The sequence below is a fragment of the Prionailurus viverrinus genome, chromosome D3 (assembly GCF_022837055.1).
Source record: "Prionailurus viverrinus isolate Anna chromosome D3, UM_Priviv_1.0, whole genome shotgun sequence".
In the NCBI taxonomy this organism is placed as follows: Eukaryota; Metazoa; Chordata; class Mammalia; order Carnivora; family Felidae; genus Prionailurus; species Prionailurus viverrinus.
Window position 1 is genome coordinate 40,201,284 of NC_062572.1, and position 15,396 is coordinate 40,216,679.

The following is a 15,396-nucleotide window of genomic DNA, read 5'->3' on the forward strand; positions in this document are numbered from 1 at the left end:
CAGAGCATGAGTGGGGGAGGGGCAGAGAGAGGGAAACACAGAATCCGAAGCAGGCTCCAGGCTCTGAGCCGTCAGCACAGAGCCCGATGCGGGGCTCGAACTCACAGACTGTGAGATCATGACCTGAGCTGAAGTCGGACGCTCAACCGACTGAGCCACCCAGGAGCCCCTCGTCTTTCTTTTTTGGTGGGCCCTTTGCACTGATTCATATTTCCTCAGTTAGATCTCATGCTCTATAACCTATCTGGGTGATGGATTCAAATAAATACTTTAGAGACAACGGTTGTACATACTAGGAGTTGTAGTTTAAATTTTGTTTTTAATGTTTATTTATTTTTGGGACAGAGAGAGACAGAGCATGAACTGGAGAGGGGCAGAGAGAGAGGGAGACACAGAATCGGAAGCAGGCTCCAGGCTCTGAGCCATCAGCCCAGAGCCTGACGCAGGGCTCGAACTCACGGACCGTGAGATCGTGACCTGAGCTGAAGTCGGATGCTTAACCGACTGAGCCACCCAGGCGCCCCTAGGAGTTGTAGTTTAAATGATGAGTTGAAAATTATTCAATTAATGGGTTAGAAAGGTACTAATAGAGTATATTTTTCATCTTTTATCACCTTGCTGTGAATTAACTTATCCCCTCCCTTACGGGAGCATGATTTTATATAAAATCACTTCCATGTGCGTGTTAAATTGAAATACGAGTTGGTTTTTTTTTTTTTTTTTTTTTTTTTTACCATCCTGTTTTCATCTTGATCTAGATTTTCTGCACATGATTAGAGAGTATTTTCCAAATAGAGGAGTTCCCCCTTATCCATGGAGGATACATTCTTTAAAATTTTTTTTAATGTTTATTTTATTTTATTTTTTTGAGACAGAGAGAGACAGAATGAGAGCAGGGAAGGGGCGAGAGCCAGGGAGACACAGAATCTGAAGCAGGCTCCAGGCTGTCAGCACAGAGCCTCACGTGGGGCTCAAACTCGAGAGCTGTGAGATCATGACCTGAGCCTAAGTCAGCCGCCCAACTGGCTGAGCCACCCAGGTGCCCCGTGGAAGATACATCCCAAGACCCCTCCAGTGGATGCCTGAGACCACAGATAATACGAAACTCTCTCTATACTATGCTTTTCCCTCTATATACATAGATAATGATAAAGTTTCATTTATAAATTAGGCACAGTAAAAGATTAACAACAGTAACTCATAATAAAATAGGACAATTGTAATAATATACTCTATTAAAAGTTATGTGAGGGTGGTCCCTCTCTCTCAAAATACCTTATTGTACTGTAGTCACTTTCCTTGTGATGTGAGATGATGAAATACCTATACGATGAAATGAAGAGACATGAATGGTGTAGGCATTGTGATGTAGCATTAGGCTGCTACTGACCTTCTGAGGCCACATCAGAAAGAGAATCATCTGGGGTGCCTGTCTGGCTCAGTCGGGAGAGCATGTGATTCTTGATCTCGGGATTGTGAGTTTGAACACCACATTGGGTGTAGAGATTACTTAAAACTCAAATATTTTTGTAACTTTTTTTTTTTATTATTTTTGAGACAGAGAGAGACAGAGCATGAACAGGGGAGGGGCAGAGAGAGAGGGTGACACAGAATCTGAAACGGACTCCAGGCTCTGAGCTGTCAGCACGGAGCCCGGTGCGGGGCTTGAACTCACGGACCGTGAGGTCATGACCTGAGCCGAAGTCGGATGCTTAACCGACCGAGCCACCCAGGCGCCCCTAAAACTCAAATAGTAATAAAAAAAGAGAAAAAGAGAATCGTCTATTTCCTAGACCATGGTGGACTGTGGGTAACTGCAGCTGTGGAACGTGAAACCACGGACAAGGGGGGCACTTTTTTTCTTTTTTTTTTTTTTTTAATTTTTTTTTCAACGTTTATTTATTTTTGGGACAGAGAGAGACACAGCATGAACGGGGGAGGGGCAGAGAGAGAGGGAGACACAGAATCAGAAACAGGCTCCAGGCTCTGAGCCATCAGCCCAGAGCCCGACGCGGGGCTCGAACTCCCGGACCGCGAGATCGTGACCTGGCTGAAGTCGGACGCTTAACCGACTGCGCCACCCAGGCGCCCCAAGGGGGGCACTTTTGTACAGGTGCGATCACTGCCTATGATATGTATCCTAATGTGTAGTGATCTTTTCTGTTCATCTGTTAGAATTACAACCCCCTGTTTTCTAAAAAGGCATGATTGTTGTACTATTGAATTTTTAAAATAAACTGCCCAGTACATTATGTGATTCACATAAGTTTACCAGATGGATCCAAAAGATACTGACTCCTACTGCTCAGCCTTCTGAACACACATATTGATAACATTATCTGCCAGCATTTTTTTTTTATGATTTGCAAATGTTCTAGATTGATTCACCTGTGAATGCTTCATGAGATTTAGAAGTGTGTCTTCTAATTTTCATACTTCTTGGAACCCATTTGAATTCATACCTATTAACTCCAATCAGGCGCTGAGATAAATACCTTGAAGGCTGCCAAGAAGACAATATGACTTTAGTTTAACATTCAAAGAATTTAGTGCATTTACAAGATAGGAAAATTTTCCGTAGATAAGAACTTCTAGGGGCACCTGGGTGGCTCAGTCTGTTAAGTGTTTGATTCTTGATTTCGGCTCAGGTCATGATCTCATGGTTCCCATGAGATCGAGCACCGCATCAGGCTGCGTGCTGATAGCTCAGAGGCTGCTTGGGATTCTCTCTCTCCCTCTCTCTCTCTCTCTCTGCCCCCACTCTCAAAAATAAATAAATAAACTTACAAAAACCTTCTAATTTGAGGTTGTTTCCAGCCAGTGATGCTTTTGACCTCACAACACAGTAGAATTTGAGTATTTTTCACTTGAAATATTTCTGTCTCTCAGTGATCCAAACAATTAGAGAAGCAGTTCCATTTCCCCTCCACAAAAGGTTGTTTCTTCTATTGTTAATAAACCTGAGTGCTGTGGGGCACCCGGGTGGCTCGGTCGTTTACGTATCTGACTTTGGCCCTAGTCATGATCTTGCAGTTCATGAGTTGGAGCCCTGCATGGGGCCCTGCACTGGTGGTGCAGAACCTGCCTGGGATTCTCTCTCTGTCTCTCTCTCTCTGCCCCTTCCCCACGTGGGTGCTCCCTCTCTCTCAAAAAAAAAAAAAAAAAAAAAAAAACTAAAAACAAAACAAAACAACCTGAGTGCTTTGACAAATTAAACTATAATTGATGCTGAAAATGCTGCTAATTAAATTGAAAATAATGCTAATTTCCATAACCCTGGTTTGAGACCCAGAGAAAGGGGAGATGAAGTACCAGAATCTTGAAATTAATCATTACAACCTTGTGGATGATTGACGCCTGATTTGTTTTCCAAAGTACAGCGCCGATTTGGCAGTTAGCTAATTTAGTAAGTGGGAAAGGCCACCTTGCACATTGGGTTGTATCTGTTCGATTGTCCCCATTAAGTAACTAAACTGTGAACAATCACTTAGGCATTTAATTTCCTCACACTCTGTAGATATAGACTGAAGGCGAGCTTTAAAAAAAATTTTTTTAACGTTTATTTATTTTTGAGACAGAAAGAGACAGAGCATGAACGGGGGAGGGTCAGAGAGAGGGAGACACAGAATCCAAAACAGGCTCCAGGCTGTCAGCACAGAGCCCGACGCGGGGCTCGAACTCACGGACCGCGAGATCGTGACCTGAGCCGAAGTTGGACGCTTAGCCGACTGAACCACTCAGGCGACCCTGAAGGCGAGCTTTAAATGACAGGCCGGACCACCTGAAACCCGTATCGGAGTCACCTGTAGTCGCAGTTAAGTATGCAAATTCCTTTGCCGCTTTCCATAGCTTCTTTGCCATATCTATCAGTCCCAGGCTGTGCTTGTGATGCCAGAGTTTGAGAACAACAAACCAGACGCTCACTGACCTGCCTGCAGCCTGATCTTTCCTGTACCAGGTCGTCCTCTTGATCACTTTGTTCTTTTGTACCGCCTGGGCCATGATGGGGAAGCCCTTTCTTTTTTTAAACCCCTGGTAACATTGCTTTCAGGCCTTTCTAAAGAGACAGCTGTGAAAATGAGAATTTCAAACTCATGGCAGAATTCGAGGGAAGCCCTGCAGCCTTACATATAAATATATTAGTGATGTGATATGTATATATGACTTTCAACTCTTTTTTAAATAATTTTTTAATGTTTATTTTTGAGAGAGAGAGAGAGAGAGAAGGGCAGAGAGGGGAAGGGCAGAGAGAGAGGAAAACACAGAACCTGAAGCAGGCTCCAGGCTCTGGGATGTCAGCACAGAACCTGATGTGGGGCCCAAACTCACAGACCGTGAGATCATGACGGGAGCCGAAGTCGGACGCTTAACCGACGAAGCCACCCAGGTGCCCCTCACGTCCAACTCTTTATAGCCTTTGAATATTATAAGTTTTTACCCTCATATTTGCGCAATGAAATCTACCTGGGAAGGCATTTCTTTTGTAATCGGAAAGAGGAGTCAAACCAGGCCAAGGAGTTAAAAGGCTTGTTCATAGAACCAGATTATATCCTGTGTCTTCTGTGAACATCTTGAGTGCCAGAAAATGGAGACTATTTCAATGACCCTGATGCCTAGCACATGGCCTGGACACTGTAGTGCTCAATAAATGTTTGAATGACTCCCTGTATCACTTCTTTCTTCCAGCGGGCCCAAGCCCCCAGGGCAAGGGCAGAGAGAGCGATCAGAGCAAGGGGTTCTTTGCCTTCATTGTTCTGGATGTTTACACACGGGGCTGGGAGATGAGATCCACTTGTCCTAGCCCCGTGTTCCTGGGGTTTCTAAGAGAAGTTGCTAGTAAATAGGTCAGGTGAGACAATGTAGCTGTGAAACTACATAATTTGTTATTTTTGCTCACTTTGCCCTCAGTCTCTAGAATCTCTTCAGAGGGTGCAGACTGAGGTTAGCCCTTTTCCACATAAATCCTTTCCATAATGGTTATAACATACCTTTTTTCTTTTGGTCTGTGGTACAACCCCCACCCAGACCTTCCCGAAACATGAGGGATTCCATCTCTCTCTTTTAAAGATATCTCCTTTCTCTTTCTCCCTTTCTTTTCTTTCTTTTCTTTTCTTTTCTTTTCTTTTCTTTTCTTTTCTTTTCTTCTCTTTTCTCTCTTTCTTTCTTTCTTCCTATTTTATAAGGTTTATTCTTGACAGAGAGAGCGCAAAAGTGGGGGAAGGGCAGAGAGAGAGAGAGAGAGAGAGAGAGAGAGAGAGAGAGAATCCGAAGCAGGTTCCAGGCTCTGAGCTGTCAGCACAGAGCCCAATGCAGGGCTTGAACCCACGAGCCGTGAGATCAACACCTGAGCCGAAGTCAGAAGTTTGAGCCACCCAGGCACCCCAAGGGCTCCGTCACTTATTATCATATCCTTCATTTGCTTGTGACTATCCTCATTATAAGTTTGTTACTATAAATTGGGGTCCTATGTCAAGGCAGCCCTCATGGTCTAAGGGCAATCTGCTCTGGGTACTCTAGTCGACTTGGTTAGATTCCTTTTGGGGTTTCTGGCTGCTAGCACTCTTGTGGTTAAAATAATATCAACCGATTAACCGCTGTCTTTGCTTTCTTGCCTGGCTTTTCTGCCACACTTATTTGTCTGGCTCACTTTTCAAAATACAGTGGAACTGCACAATTTCTCCAGCGTTTTCTTCTGATGCCTGTCCTTTATCCTATATCCTATATTCCTATATATCCTATATCCCGTCCTGACTAGTCCATTCCACTCAATGACAAAAACAAAATGAAATGCTTGTGCCTTCTTTTCTCTAAGGCAATAATAAACACATTGAAAGAAAAAAGTTTGGCTTCTCGTTCATGTTTCCCTTTACCAAAAGAACTTGGTACACTCAGGAGTGAGCTCAAACCCCCAAAGAAATCACTGAATGGAAATGAAAAAAAAAAAAAGAGAGATAGATTTGACTATGTTAAAATAAACAATTTCTGTTGAACCCATAGTTAAGAGGAAAAGGAAAAAGGCCACACACAGAGAGAGAAAATATTTACCGCACGTGTAAGTGACAAAGGGGTTGTATCCAGAATATACACAAAGCAAATAAGAAAAGGAAAACAACTCAGTGGAAAATGGGCGAATAGGTGAATAGAATGGGTGCTTCATAAAAGAGGAAATCATAATAGTCTCTGAAAAGATGTTCAACCTCATTAGGTCTCTGGGAAGTGCAAATTAAATCCAGGCGATATAATTACACATTTACCAGGTTGGGAATTTAAAAAAAATATGACACATACTAGGTATTGACTAGGATTTTGAACAGTGGGAACATTCCTTGCTGTTGGGAGTGTAAATGTGTACAATTCCTTCGGATAACAAGTTGGCAACGCTTAGGGAATTTGAGCGTGCTTACCGTCTACAACCCGGAAGTCTATTCGAAAGATTTCAAGATTTGGAAATTCTTGCACATGTGCCTTCATAGGCAAAATCAAGAATGTTTGCAGCAGAATCATTCAGAATAGTTAAAAACTGGAGTCAAGCCAAGTACTATCAGTGGGAGAATAAACATTTTGATCTAATTGTTAAATGGGTTGCTATGCAGCAGTGGAGATGGTCAAGCTCGAGCTACGGGTAACAATATGTAGCAAACTATTAAAGAAAAGCAGTGGAATAAGGGCATCTGGTTGATGAGATTGAGCCCCATGTCGGGCTCTGAGCTGACAGTGCAGAGCCTGCTGGGGATTCTCTCTCCCTCTCCCTCTCTCTCTGCCTCACCCCTGCTCACACTCTCTGTTTCTCTCAAAATCAATAAACTTTAAAAAGTAGGAAAAGCAAGAGAATAATTATGAGAAAGTTCGGGAAATTGTTGACCGTTAGCAGGGAGAGGGTGTGATTGGAGAGGGCACTCGGTGGCCTTGGAGACCCCCACTAGTGCCTAGTTCTTATATGGAATGATGGCTAAACAAGCTAAAAAATCATGGTGGAAGAATCTGTGGCTGAGGAACTTGAGGTTTCACGAGAGAAGTAAGATGAGAGGAACAGTCGTCTATAGGTCTGTCTGGGCAAACCCATGCATATGTATTATTTCCACTAAATAAAGCAAAATGAGAGCAGCTAACTCTTTAAAAAGTATGTCAGTACCTGGGGTGCCTGGGTGGCTCAGTCAATTAAGTGCCCTACTTCAGCACAGGTCATGGTCTCATAGTTTGTGAGTTCGAGCCCCGCATCAGGCTCTGCACTGACATCGGAGCCTGCTTCAGATCCTCTGCCTCCGTCCCTCTCTGCCCCTCCCCAGCCCTCTCTCTCTCTCTCTCTCTCTCTCTGTCTCTCAAGAATAAATAAACATTAAAAAAAGTCCTTAAAAAAAGACAAAGTATGTCAGTGTCAACCCTTACATCTTAAACTGGTTATAATGTGTCTCGTATAATTAATTTCTATTGGCCATAGCTTGCTTGACACTTTGAAAGGCACCGTCTACAATTTCCCTTAGGTGCACGTAATTTGATTTTATTTGGGGACAGCTAATTTGCCTTCTTGGAGATACTGTTTCTCATTTCCTCCTTGCCTCTTTCTCTCCCTCCTTCCCTTTCTTCTTTTTCCCAAACTGGATCTTAGACGGATGCTCACTACCTGTGCTGCCGGCAGCCACAGGGCCCCGAGACGCAGGGAAGGACCCGCGAGAGGAGCCTCCTGTCAACATAGCTCTAACACACATGCCCGAAGTCTGCGTGTATTTTCCTTCAGCTTCTTTCTCCTTCTGAAATATCACTAGGGGAAAAAAAAAAGACATAAAATATCTGATCTTGTTCTTCCTTTCCTTTTCTATTTCCAGCCACCTGTTCTTTTCTTCTAATTAACCCCAACACAGTAACGAGATCCAAGATTCTCATGGTTACGTAAAAAAGGTATAATACGGGGCGCCTGGGTGGCGCAGTCGGTTAAGCGTCCGACTTCAGCCAGGTCACGATCTCGCGGTCCGTGAGTTCGAGCCCCGCGTCAGGCTCTGGGCTGATGGCTCAGAGCCTGGAGCCTGTTTCTGATTCTGTGTCTCCCTCTCTCTCTGCCCCTCCCCCATTCATGCTCTGTCTCTCTCTGTCCCAAAAATAAATAAACATTGAAAAAAAAATTAAAAAAAAAAAAGGTATAATACGAGAAAAGCCACGCATAATAGAATTTTGCCCAAGGAAACTCATAGTAGAAGAAATTTTGTATGTCTCTGTCCAATTTGAAGAAGCAATGGGGACTTGCCTCCTCATTCCTCTGGTTTAGAGAAATGAATGGGGGCACGTGGGTGGCTCAGTCAATTAAGTGTCTGACTTTGGCTCAGGGTTGGTGGGTTCAAGCCCCACATAGGGCTGCCTGCTGTCAGCACAGAGCTCACTTTGGATCCTCTGTTTCCCTCTCTCTGCCCTCCCTGCCTCAAAATTAAAAACAATAACAACAACAACAAATGAAACGTTTTCACTTGTTAGCCATTTCATGCGTATGATGTGATTTAAATATGAGAAAGATGGGATGCCTGAGTGACTCAGTTCGCTGAGTGTCGGACTCTTGATTTGGGCTCAGGTCATAATCTCATGGCTCGTGGAATCGAGCCCCTTGTCCGGCTCTTCGCTGACAGTGCAGAGCCTGCTTGGGATTCTCTCTCTCCTTCTCTCTCTCTGCCCCTCCCCTGCTCATGTGCTTTCTCTCTCTCAAAATAAATAAATACACTTAAAAAAAAATATATATATATATATAGGGGGCACCTGGATGGCTGAGTCTGCTAAGGGTCAGACTTTGGCTCAGGTCACGATCTCACAGTTCGTGGGTTCAAGCCCCACATCAGGCTCTGTGCTGACAGCTCAGAGCCTGGAGCCTGCTTCGGATTCTATGTCTCTCTCTCTCTCTCTCTCTCTCTCTCTCTCTCAAAAATAATTAAATATTAAAAAAATTTTTAAAAATGTATGAGAAAGTTGAGGCTTGTTCAGGCAAACTCAGAACGGCCCAGAGATGAGATTCGCACACACCTCTAGGACTGGGGCTCCCTCAGCGCAAATGGATGGCCACGGAGCCTCCGGGAGCCCATGGACCCGAGGTGTGCAGGGCCCAGGGAGTTTACAAACACGGAGAGTGTTTGGTCACCCAGGAGGAACTGCACCACCTAGCACCATCCCGGACCCCACCGAAGGGAGCTGTTCTCGCACTGCCTACTTCTGATAAGTATTTGAAATCAAACGGAGGGAACTAGAACTGACCCCTTGGAGGGGCTTGTAGAGATGCAAAAGGAGAGCGTGGAGAAGAGCAGGGAGACAGGAAAAGAGAGATGGCCTTGTAAAATTTCTAAATGCTAATTGGCCTAGTTACACGTGGCCGGGGAATTGGAGCAGCCTTTCTGATATTCTTACTCCCGGCTGCTTTCTGCACTGTTGTTCACACGCCAAGAGAGCATCTCTTCAGCTGTTTCCTCCCGAGCTGGAACTCTAATTGCAGGGGAGCAGCAAAACGGAGCAAAGGAGGCCAAGAGCAGGAAATTAATGGTGGCAGAGTGAGAGGGGAAAGAAAGCCGGGACGGATTGGAAAACGGAAACCGGAAAACTAGTGCAACCATAATTCCTTGCACCAACAGCGAGTGTCCGCCGTGAGCCAGTGCTGTGCTGGGGTCCTGGGGGCAGAACGCTGAGCAAGACAGACCCGGCTCATGTTCTAGGGAGCCGGCGCTCCGGCTGGGAAGGTGGACGCCAAGCCCAGCCAAGCCCAGGCCGTGTGATCAGTGGATGGGATGTGTTGGGTTGAATTTCTGGCAGCTGCAGAAACTTTGTTCCCTTCTTTTTTTCTTTCAATAATTTTTTTGATGTTTATTTTTGGGAGAGAGACAGAGTATGGGGCGGGGGGGGGCAGGGAGGAGCAGAGAGAGCGAGAGACACGGAATCCCAAGCAGGCTCCAGGCTTCGAGCTACAGCAACCGACGTGGGACTCGAACCCACCATCCCCGAGATCATGACCTGAGCCAAAGTCCAAGGCTTAACCGACTGAGCTACACAGGTGCCCTATGTTTATTCCCTCTTAAGGAGAGATTTCTGAGCCGGGTGTGGCCTATGTGAGGCTTTCTTCTCAGTACTAATGTCAGAAAGCTAATTGCAGTATCGCTACAGTGGTCGAATCCCTGTGTAAAGGCTTTAAATCTTAGACCAAGACAGGCTGCTTGGAAACCATATGGATCCAGACTCCTTTTGTTTTTGTTATTTTTGTTTCTTTAACAGGCACTTAGGTACTGCTCGCAGGAGTCATGGCTCCTGGCGCTTTACATATATTCACTTATTTAATCCGAACAGTCCGATGCTGGAGGTGCTGTTGTCGTCTCCATTTTATAGGGGAAAAATTAGCTTGCCCAGCTTCCCACGGTGTTACGGATGGAATATGTGCGTCCTCCCCAAATTCCTATGTGGAAATCCTAACCCCCAGGTGATGGGATTCGGAGGTGGGGCTTTTGGAAGGTGACTGGGTCATGAGGGCGGAGCCCTCCTGAATGGGGTTAGTTTCTTAGTAAAGAGACCTCCGTGAGATCTCTCGACTCTTCCACGGTGTGAAGGCTCAGGGCGAAGATGGTCATTTGTGAACCATGAATCTGGCCCTCATCAGACACTCAGTCTGTCAGCAGCTTAATCTTGGACTTCTAATCCTCCAGAACCGTGAGAAATACATTTGATGTTTAAGCCGCTCAGTCCATGGTGTTCATGTTATAGTCGCGTGAGCACATGGAGACACAGAGTAAGTGCTAACAGGCCTAGTCATACTTTCAAAACTACATCTCATCTTTCATGAGTCTAATACAAAGCCGAGTGAGAGGAGGAGGGAGGGTGTGGGTTGGACAAGAAGCAGGTGCCTGGTCAGCAAGGCCCTGGAGGCCATGGTGAGAGGCTGAGCTTTCATTCATTTCCCACCTGCAGTGAGAGGCCAAGGACGATTTGGAGCACTTGAGTGATGCACTGGATTTCCTTTTCAAAACTTTACGCTGGCTGCTTTAGGGACCAAGTGGAAGGACAAACAGAAGGTGTAATGATGGGGCAATTATTTGATATGGAAAAAGGAAACAATTAGGAAAAAACGGCATATGTGTTTTCCATTTTGTGCAGAGAAGGGAATAGTCTCTGGGCCCTCTTCCTAGCTGCCAATTTCTTGCCTTCCTGCAGATTGGGCAGCAGCGGGAAGGTGTCAGGGCGAGGTTCCAGAGCATGCGGTTCTAGTCCCAGCTCCGGGACTTACAAAGTGAGAGCCCGAGTGAGTGACTCCACACAATATCCCTTTTTCTACTTAAACTAACAAACAAAACTGAGAATTGATTCTTGGTCTCTGTTCATCTGTTTAAAAAATGTTTATTTGTTATTTTTACGACAGAGAGAGAGAGTGAGAGAGAGTGCGAACAAGGGAGGGGCAGAGAGAGAGGGAGATACAGAATCCGAAGCAGGCTCCAGGCTCCGAGCTGTCAGCACAGAGCCCGACGCGAGGCTCGAACCCATGAACCATGAGATCGTGACCTGAACCAAAGTTGGATGCTCAACCGACTGAGCTACCCAGGTGCCCCTGTCTCTGTTAATCTTTTAAGTCTTAAAATACTTTGGGGTACTTAAACACGGGGAGAACTCTTAGCCATCCTTTCCTTCCTGAAGGTGAAAACTTGGTCTGTCTTGTGCAAACCTGGCACATTTAGACATTTAATAAGTGTTTCCCGAGTAACTATTTGGGAGAGGGTAGCATTTGCGGAGAGTGGGTGGAAGGCTTCTAATTCCACACCGTGCCCTGGGCCACCCGCATTCCATCATTAGGAATTAGTTTATAACATCTGCTTGCCTTTTATTGCTTCTAACATCTCTAGCCTGAGGTGAGGACCGAGAAAGACCCTGGGGGCCAAGCAGGCTCCTTCGAGAGACAGGGGAGGAACATTTGCACCACACTCTTTCTGTGGGCGAAATACACAGTCTCACAGAACTCCTGCAATTTTTCAAATGTACATGGAGGCTGTTGTGATTAATAACATTCAAATTCATCTAAAAGCATTACTGAATTCATAGCCTCTTTTTTGTCATTGTGTCAAGAGGGGATATGTGAACTATTTTGACGTTGCCAAGAAATCATCTTTTGAAGGTTGGGAGCCGCTCCTTCGAGGAGAGTAGACAAGAGTTTACTTGATGTCAGAGTGCAGTGGTCCTCTGGTTAGCCCTCTGGGGTTCTTCCTGTATACCCATATCCTCCAGGGATGGAGAATTACTTTTGAGAGATTATTTAGTTAAATTCTAGACTTGTGCTTTCTGACTTTTGACTTGTCACAGCTGGGAATTTGATTCCTTCTTTGGCAGAAAATGGTGCCTGTTTGTTTTCTAGGGAGGACAGTGTGAGAGGGTTTTTGTTTTTGTTTTTTTTTTAAAGATTCCTCTAAACTCATTCAGAGAGCTAACATCCTTCCCTCCCTCCCTCCTTTTCCGTGATGGGTAGGAAGGCAAAACCTGTGACTAGTTTTGCCTAGGAACTCAGAATCTTTCCTCAGATACCGAAGAGATCTGGTCATTCAGTCAAGCAATTTTCACCTGAACAAGGACAGGAAACCTCTGGGCTGAATCTACAGCTGCTCCAGAACCCTTGGAGCATGAATCTGGGAATGGCCGCGTGAGAGTTTTTGTGGTCAGAAAGTACCACGGGCGTGCCAGTTATCCTCAATGTGTTTGGTGAAATCACCATAGTCATGTCGTCTTGTCTCTTGAGTCAAGGATTTCCCCTGTGCACACACACGCACGCCACACACACGCACAGGCTATCCAGGAACCAGGGCTCACAGCTGTCTGCCAAAGGAGATCTGTCCTTGGGTCCGCGGCAGTGCTCGGAGTCGCCACCAAGGGGCAGCAGAGGCTGCAGAACTGAGCGAGGGCCCAGCCGAGCAGGTGGTGGCTGGGGAAGCTGAGCCCTGGGGGTGGAGGTATGAGGCTAGGGGCAGAGACCTAGTTCTGAGGGTGGGAAGAGAGCACATGATCCCGCGGGTTCCAAGGTTTGCTTTGCTTTCTGTTCAGGTCTAGTATTGTCACTTTCTTTAAGACAGAGGCTCACATGGTGCTTACCTCCTCTGTCCCCTTAACACCTGACTCCCATATCTCCAGAGTGGCTATCGGGGCGTGCTGTCCCCACCTACTCTCCCTGCCAAGAGCCGGGAGTCTGGGCTGGGTTCGTTTGGTGGCTCCGGGAGGGGAGAATGGGCACTGGGTGACATAGCTGCTCTGGAGAAGTAAGCTGGTTAGGAAGGATGAGGAGACAGGCAATCACTGTCACGGGGTGGCCGGGCCCCATCTCCTCCGTCGCACCTACTGTTGTTTGATATGGCAACTGGACATTTTCTCAGTCCTGTGCAAAGTGCTGTGCATGCCCTAGATCCGGGACACATTCTTCATTTCTCCTTCCTCTGGATTGCCGTTCCTAAATCCTTCCTTGATGGAAATTCTAGAGCTGCCCGTGACTGCAAGAAACTCGGGACTTGGGGAGAAGTTTGATTTCCTTAGTCTTCTGGGGTGAAAGGAGAGAAACCTGTAGCTAACTTTTGCCTTGAAATCTACGTGGTGGTGAGAACAGCCTTTCGGGTCTCTCTGAACTCATAACCCAGTCTTGGTTATTTGTTATCCAGGTGTTCAGAAAATTAAACACTTCAGGCGTTTCACGAACATTTTCCTCACATTGACTTCCTCCAGCGGAAAGCCTTTTCCATGTCTACGTTTCCCTGACAAAAGCCACTTAGTTTAGTCTAGTCTGATTCAGCGATGTTTTCCTTTATGGTTGTCGCTTTTTGTGTTCTGCTTACGGAATCCTTGCCTACCTACACGCCATAAAGATGTTCTTTGAGATTTTCTTCTAAACGCTTGATAGTCTTCCAAAGCCTATTTTCTTTTAGGGTGGTTTTAGGTTCTCAGCAAAATTAAGGGGAAGGAGCCGAGATTTCCCATATGCACCCCACCAAAGCCTCCCCCATTATCAATATCCCGGACCACAGTTAGTGCGTTTGTTACAATTGCTGAACCTGGACCAATGCATCATTATCCCCCACGGTTCATAGATTACATTAGGGCTCGCTCTTGATGTCATACGTGACTTAGCTTTGGACAAACGTGGAATAACTTGTTTCTGCCATTACGGTGTCACATAGTGTAGCTTCACTGTCCTAAACAGCCTCCGTGCTCCAGATTGTTTTACATTTCAAGTACAGATATGAAGTGCACTTGGAACTGATTTTTTTCTACGCATAGTATGAGATAGCCAAAGCTCCTTGTTGTTTCCACGTGAATAACTACCTGGCTCCACTCCATTGCCCGAAAATACTGTCTTTTCCTCATTGTACTACGGTGTCCTATTTTTCACAAATCAAGTGACCTCAAATATGGAGGGCTGTTGCTGGACTTCTAATTCTATTTCACTGGCCAATTTTTCCATTCCTATATCAGTATCACACTTTCCGAATTACTGTGGATAGCTGGTGTTGAGAGCTGGTAAATGAGACCCTCCCTGTTTGTTGTTCTTTTCCGAACTTACCTTTGTTTGGGCCGACCTACTCAAGTTTCATTTCTAGTTTAAAATTGTCTTTTCCTTTTCAGGTTTTATTGGCACTGTTCCTGATGGCTTTCCTAAAAATAACACATTGCAGCCCAGTAATCAGCTAAATTATGTTCTAAAATAATGAGGTAGCTCTACAAGGTAAAAAGCTTTCTAGGACACCGAGTCAGCGAGTCACATGTCTGTCCTGCCCTCAGAGGCCAGGGAAAGAATTCTCTTTCTTTTCCCAGTGGCCTTTCCAAATTCAGTCTGTATTTCTAGGCCTGCCCCAAACCTTGTCTGTGGCCCAACACCTCCCAGCCTGCCAGGACCTGTAGCACCTGGCCGGCCCATTTTCCTAGGCATTGTCTCTGGTGTCCCCTTTCCCCCCTGGGCACCAGGACACCGAGGCTGCCTTCAGTTCCCCACTGGGCCCCGCTCCACACACGTGGGGGAATTTCCACCTGGGTTTCATCCATCTTCCTGCCTGACATGTTCTTCCCTTCCTGCTCCTGCTACCTTCCTTTCATTGGTGAATACCTTGTTAACTCCAAACTTCCCTTCCCCGGGGCATCCTTCCCTGACCTCAGACTAGATCAGTTTCTCTTACAGTAGGCTCCCTGGGCCCCTTTATGGCACGTACCCCAGTGCAAAATTATAAACCCGTTTGATTGTTTCATCAACCCTTGACTCTTCAGTATATTGTAAACTCTGGTAAAGCAGGATCCATGACTATTTTGCTCAACATTTTAGTCTCTGATCCCTAATCTAGTGTTTGCCATATAGGAAGTGCTCCATAATCCTTTTAGGAATGAATGCATGCATGAATGAAACGCTTTGGCCTAGTGGCCTCTGTTACT